Here is a 7,544-nt window from a genome sequence, read left to right on the forward strand (position 1 = left end):
GCTGTGGCTCAACATGGCGCTTGATATTTGAAAATAAATTGGCATTAATATATAAAACAATATGTTTAGGAGCATCGCTGTTTGAGATCTTCTCATCTTATTTTTAATTAACACTTATGTATCTAATTCCCGGTGCACCCCTGTTAGTTGCTAAGGGGGTTCCACGGAGCCCTTCTTTATAGAACCACTTTCCCGTAGGCTGTTGATCACAAAACTGACACTAGATATGAGGCGCCATAATAGAGACAATAAATTAATAATAAAAAGTTGAAATAGGATGAATAACCTTTGACCTAGATCAAACTAATTGTCAAGGGACCCTTATGTCGGCCAAAAAGTGATTCGTATATTGTCGTTGACTGTGCGTTCCACATACATTTTGCGAGTTTAAAGTTGGCCATTATTTCTTATAGGATTTCACGTATTTGTACATTTACATAATAATAATTCATAAAAATCTGACACAAGGCACATATGAAAGTAAATATCTATTATAAACCTAAATTTCAAGTTGTAAGTCCATACCCTCACAAGATCAAAATAAAAATCATGTACTATAGAAACCAATAGTGGGCTCCTCCCATGGTTAATGGTAAGGTGCTGGGTTAACTAAAATGACCGCAATGTGGTGGATCTACGATTATCGTAAGTCATGTGGGTCTAAATACAAGTGTTTTAGTATGCTGGATAAAAGATGTTAACCCTCTTCCTACTGTGTTTTTTTTTATTTCATAGTGAGAACCAATCAGAGCAAACGTTAGTAAATTACTAGCCGTGTATAAATATTGTATAATTGTACGGGACGCACTCCGCGTAGTACTTGCGGTACTTTCGGACGCGTTCATTTTTCTTGCGGGTGGATGCATTTATACTTGCTTGTATTTTAAGAGTTTGTTTCCTAAATCCAATAGTTGCCTCGTGCACATTTTTCTGGTATATTTTATCATTTGTAAGTTTAAATGATATTTAACGATTGGAATGGATATGTTTGTAAATCTTGCTTATTTTCTAACTATTTTCAACATCATTTTGTCCCCTAAAAATTCTCCAATGCAAGATTTAAAAATGGCTGCCATTGGATTTAGCTCCTTTTGGAACAACATTTGTTTGTATATTTATTATTTTCTTCTTCGCACGTGGGAGGTTAAAGTGATTTGCCAATATATTTTTAATGATAACCAAATAATTGTTATAACTATTCTAGTGGTCAAATGTTATTAGATTGGCAAGGTTACTGCTACTCTTTGGAATATCTTGTACACAAAGCAGCCTTTGGAGTTAGCGCCTTTTTGGAACCAAATTCTTCAATTTTGTTATAAAAATAGCAAAAATTACGGATTTTATTTCTCGTGTATGAAATAGATTAATAAGCGCGTATCACTTGTTGCTCGAAAATTTGTACACAGCAATGCACTTGTACTGAGATGTTGATGCGTCCAATGCACTCCCCCCTTCGGGGCTCGTCCATTAGACGCAGCAACATCTCAGTATGCGTGCATTATTGTGTACAATGTTTTGAGCAACAAGTGATACGCATTTATTAACCTATAAATATTGGTATCAATGTATAGCTATGGGTATAGCTATCCGGTGATAAACCAAAATAAATACAAGCATTCACTATGTAATGTCGCTATGACGTAAGAATGTAAGCGTGCCCTCGCAAAATTGCGAAATTCTAGCTAAGTATAGGGAAAATTGGTGTTTTTTTTCTTGTTTTTTTTTCTCAAAAACACTAACTTGCTGTTGTCACTAGATTTTTTAGATAAATTATCCTTAATAAAGTCACAAGACCAAGAACCAATGTATAGCTATGGGTCTCTTCAATCAGCTGATACCAAAATAAGTGACACTAAATAATGACATAAGAATGTAAGCGCGCCATCACAAAATTTGGAACACGAACATGCTATTTTCACCAGATTTTCTAGATAAATTACCAAGTTTAAAGTTCATTTATCCTGTACAATAATGTCACAAGAGCAAGTAAAATAAAATTCATGCATTTTCTAGAAAGCTGGAGTGGACCTCACCCCACCTCCCTTAATGGTCGACTTTGATAGTCGGTCCTACCCTCGGGTCGTGTGGTATGTATTATTTGTATTGCTACAATGAGCACAACGGATGGGTCTGCAATTAGCTTAAGTCATTCGGGTGTAAACACACACGTGCCAGATGAAAAACATTAGGTTGTTAGCACACCCTCGTACGACGCGTTTTAATGTTTGCGGTAAATACAAAACCACTCAAATTGGTATTCATTTTTTCTTCAAAATAATACCAATTAAACCAAATTTGATAAGAAAAAGTGCTCTTCAATTTGCAGAACTTCAAATGTAAACAACACATAAAAATGCAAATGGAACAGGCAAGTGTTATCAATAGACACCCGGAACCCAAAAAACATGTCTTCGAAATTAAGTTAAGATCATCTTCGCAAAAAATATCTTGCTACCTGAAGGTTTTTGAAGGGTTCCGTACTATCTCCAAACACGCGGTTGCCACGAAGGGATTTTCTAAAATGTTTAACCACCGGCTACGCTAATTCAAAATTGTTGAGTGCTAAAGCATGCAGGCAGGGATATGTTTATGTACGCTACTGAGTTAACCCTATTATGTGGTGTTCGGTGGAATTATACTGCTATATTATGGCTATAGACTACTGGAAATGCTAACGGGACTACATTAAAGAATAATAAGATAAGGTGTTCTCAGGTTGTTTAGATATTGGGAATTTAACTTAAGAGAAAAGTACTTTATAATATTATAGCAGAGTGCATGCTGTTCGTATCTAAGTGTGCTTAGAAAGGATTGCTATTTTGTGCATGTCGGATGATGTCACCAGCGCTAAAGTAGCCTTTCCGTTAACTGGTTAACCTTACTGGACCGTTCTGACGTATGCTTGTCCTGTCATGTACAGAACACGGTTACCGTAAACCAAATCTCAATTTTAACTTACATCTTAAGCGTTAATTGCTAAAACAACCCTCCAAACTAATCAATATCATAAAAATCACTCCTAAGAGAGATTGATAATATCATAATATTGTACTTTGGGTTTATTTTTCATGTGTGTAGTGTTTTTGGGTTTTTTTTTAAACCACTTTGTAACTTTGTTTAAATAGTAATAGGACCTACTACACAAACATATAATCAAAACCAATAAAGGTATATAACCCAAGTTTGGGTGATGTCATTCAGCACGCCGTACACATTTGGTTAACGCTGTTAACTTGGGTAAATTATTGAAATTGCATTCTACTCTTCATAATTGTTATGCCTTAAGCTCACTGACGAATTATACACACACTTAATTTACAATTTACAATTTTAGCAATACTAAATACCTTACGCATAAATACGGTGATGATGAAATAAAATAAGGTCATGAATCTAGAAATTGAATTTCCTGGCGTATATTTATGTTTCGGAAACTTTGTAGACCTGCGCAAACATTTTGCTTGACATGTGCATGTGTGTTATAAAATGTTTAAAATTGATCACCGGTTTGTTATTACACGCCTCTTATCAATACATAAATGCATGTGAATAAATAAAATATTATATTGTATAAAATGAATAAATAAGTAGTATGTTAAGTAAAAATTATATAAATAAATAATTTGATAAATAATTAAATATGATAAATAACAGAAATGTGCATGCACCAATTTAATTATACGAAAGGATGTAATATAATGTAGATGTGTTGTGTCAATTGTTCCAAAGGAATTCTAACATTAAAATCAGGTAATAGTATTTTCTCTATGACTGTTATTGTGAGTTCATTTATTCCTCATGACGTCATATGACCGGCATGTCCTAATAATCCGTCAATTAATGCTATTTCACTTCATACCAGATTGTTTCATTTACGACGCATGTTGTTCTTAAGCAACATACAACTGTACATGCTATTTGTTTGGCCCGCCATTGTAACACAACTGCGCACAATATGATATAGTTATCAAATCATTAGCACTTTATTTTTCATTTCCTTTACCATTTTCTTTTTATTTTGGTTTATTTGAATTTCAAAATATGACGGTTTTATGTTCGCAGACGTGTCATTAAAAGTGTGCTTGTTTGTTGTTCTAGTTTTATGCAAAAGTGATCAAAAACAGTGTTAATGTTTTAAACAAAACAAAAAGAATCCTGAATGTTATTCGCTACCACAATTCTGGACTCAACTGTTGGGTTTCCTTTTGCAAATTGCAATTTTACACACATATTGTTGTTGTCTATTGTCAAATTTTAAGCAAGAAATTTGGTTTTGATTAAAGTGCTCATTATAATAATCCAAAGAATTTTGCTGATAAGTTGCTAAGCATGTGACATTTCGATGATCTCATAGGTCACGTATAATCGATAACATTTTCTTATACACATCGATTTTAAAATATACGATTGTGAAACCGCATGCAAGAATATATATCGTGTTTTCATAATGTCTAGTATTTTACATTATTTAGCTACTGAAACGAAATGGTCTTTATCAAAAAATATGCGTAAATGCTCTAAGGTTAACCAGGTAACGGAAAAACTGTCATAGCATCGAAACTGCTTTACAAATAAGCATAAAAACTTATACGTTTATATGGTTTATCTGTATTAAGTGATCTATGTGTATTATTTGTGTCTAAGTGCTCTTCTTTGACATCATAAATTGCAATAATGGTAGTAATGGTATCTAACCAATCGCACAACCGTCACTTTACAAGAGATTTGGATATAAATACGAATGTAGCATTAACTTAGGTTTTTACTATAACATACAATAATAATAAAAACGATTGCCGATGATATTGACTATAATGATTTATGATAAGAAAATAGTATAAAAGGATGACTTATCGTATATAGTTCCTACTAAATTCAAGAAAGCCCGTACTTACCTTATAAAAATTGTATGAAATGTAAAACCCATTTGGCGCCCCCACACGATTTGTTTCATCCAAATCTATTCACAACCAATTTAATAATATTAACACGTGCACGTCCATTTGAATTTAAGGTCATTGTAAAGTATCAATGTTGTTTACTTAAATATGCAAATTTGTAAATAAATTATATTACCCTTGTGATCCAGGAAAAGGAATAAATAACAAACAAAAACATTTATCTCTATAAACATGTATAATCAATCCGTAACATCCATTGGCCAAATGCAATTCCTCTTGGAAACAGATTTGACTGATGCTGGTGTTGTTGGTTTCGACAATGGTACATACAAATGCGTCCAATGATGCGGTGGAAATGCCGACTCCTATGTCCGTTATTTTAGCTCATTTGACGGGGATAGATCTAGACTTAACGATCGCCCCCTATAACACAATAACTCATAACAGAACATGATTGGGACGAATTTCGATGTAATGGCTCCTCATCTTGTAGTTTGTACAGGTACTTAACATTCTCACAAAAATTACACAATCCTGTGTGTTTCTACCACTAGATATCAGATAGGCGGGTGGGATGCGCCGTAACTTTTTGATCTGGCACTTTGAGATAACCACCTGGGTTTACTCCAGTAGCATGCCGATTATTCGACATAGAAGCTTACCTCCAAAACGTGGCCGTAGCCTAATGTCATAACTCTTTTGTCCAATAATGCTTCTAAGGCTCTTGTGATATTTGCAGTTACGTCAGGATCATCCTTACTCCTGTAGGAAAATCAAGATAAAACGTATAAATAATCCTTGAGACATTTTAGATATATATTTTCCACAAAATTGATCATAATACGCATAATATAGACATTCTCAATTCGGCCGTTATACCAAAACTGCTTCTCCTATGTATAAATAACTTCATCAGGGAAGACTTAGGTGTTCCATAAGAAATAAAAATTACATACCAACATATTCCTGTTTCGATTCCTAGTAGTAAGATAATTATAAAAGCTCCGGTGGCATTGAAGAAAGATATTACTCTATATAACGTAGTAGAAGGCATGATTTCGGTGAATTATGGAAACCGTAAGGAAGGTAGTTCACATGAGTGTTTAACGTAGCAGTATCCATGTCACACTGCCGATGACTACTGCCACCGACGTACAGCAGCCCACAGGGGAGGCTACAATACGCATGCTCAGTGTACCGACTAGTCGCGCTCAGAATTTGCTCTGCGAGGCAGTTAATAGTTTACGTTTATGATGATCGTGTGGCTTCTTGGTGACGAACTCGACATAGCTGGCTTATTCTTTTGGTTCAAAAGAAGTGCGATCACTTTCTGTTTATTATATTTATTATTTGCCACAATATGGTTGGAAAAAAAAGTATAAAGGAAAAATATTTCAATATGTTTTTATTTCATTCAAATGATTTGGACAGAAATTACCGCGGACATTCAACATTATGCTTTAATCAGCATGTTATTACATGCATGTAGCCTTTTGCAAAGTTTCTGCAATTAAGTTTTATTTGTCTGTAGGTCATCGAAGCGGAAACGAATTCTATCTTTGAACCACTATTTTCATTACATTAATTATATTATGGCGGGTCTGAAGGAAGCATTATATAATGGTGTTTGCACAATTGAGAAAAATAAAGCTGACACACAAGAGGGATGGTGTGGGTTTTAAAAGGAAATCCCAAATCTTATTAAGGGGTGTATTTTTCCCCATGTGCATGATTTTACAATTTTACGTCAAACTTTCGTTTTGATATAGGCCTATCATTGCCCTTGACTCAAGTGTCCCAAAATATTTGGAAATATAAATGCGATATTGGTTTCCTTGATTCATTTCCTATAAGATATTGATATTAAGAAAAACACTGCATGTTTTTAGTTAAATGGCTAAATTGGAAAAAAAATATATGGCTCTTGTCATGTCATCACACTTGCCTTAACTGGCACTTGGTGGTAATGCACTACGTTTAGCTATACATTTAATATAATGTTATTGTTAATTGTTTGTTCTTATAGGACAATGCATATCGATCTGTACCATGGTGTTATTGTCCTATTGATAATAACTAAATAATAAATGTAATATCCTGAATGTGAGAACAATAACAGCCTATGTACAAATGAGTATTTGTAAAATTGGCAGTATGTGTATTTTATTGGATAAAATCATTGTACTATTCTAATGGGCGTAAAGCTGTCTTTTGCATAATAAAAAGAGATATGATTGAAAAAAATAATAAAAACATAGTTATAAGTAATACTTCGATTGTAACTTGGCGATATGAATATGATATTTGTTCTGCATAAAGCATTTTTATAATGATTTACGGTAAAAGCTCAATCATTATCTTCTTTATTTTCTTATTTATCATCTTCATCATAATGACCCTGTATGGTTGTTTGATGGCCTGTAGAACTGTATTCATTTTAAGCAAAGTTGAACACTGATGGCGCTATTTATCTTAAATCGTGTTTGCATGTTTGCAAGGGGTAGACTCGTGTATAATAACATTAAGACGTCATGAAAATGAGTAACATAATAGCATAATTTCAAATTACTTCTTATCATGAAATGAAAGGAATAGTTCATATTAGGCTAAATTAGATTTAATTATGTGTAAATAACGCCCTCA

General features: G+C 33.6%; 1 protein-coding gene across 3 annotated transcripts in view; it reads right to left on the reverse strand.

Moving 5' to 3' along the window:
• LOC140160967 (gamma-aminobutyric acid receptor subunit beta-2-like) overlaps positions 1–6,018 on the reverse strand; it is a 77,878-nt gene extending 71,860 nt beyond the window's left edge. For all 3 annotated transcript variants that reach the window (XM_072184322.1, XM_072184320.1, XM_072184321.1), the window contains exons 1-2: positions 5,858–6,018; positions 5,564–5,663 (exon numbers count right to left, since the gene is read on the reverse strand). The gene's annotated coding sequence lies outside the window, so the exon portion shown is untranslated. The remainder of the gene's footprint in view (positions 1–5,563; positions 5,664–5,857) is intronic.
• Between the last annotated feature and the right edge of the window lie 1,526 nt (positions 6,019–7,544).

The sequence above is a fragment of the Amphiura filiformis genome, chromosome 9 (assembly GCF_039555335.1).
Source record: "Amphiura filiformis chromosome 9, Afil_fr2py, whole genome shotgun sequence".
In the NCBI taxonomy this organism is placed as follows: Eukaryota; Metazoa; Echinodermata; class Ophiuroidea; order Amphilepidida; family Amphiuridae; genus Amphiura; species Amphiura filiformis.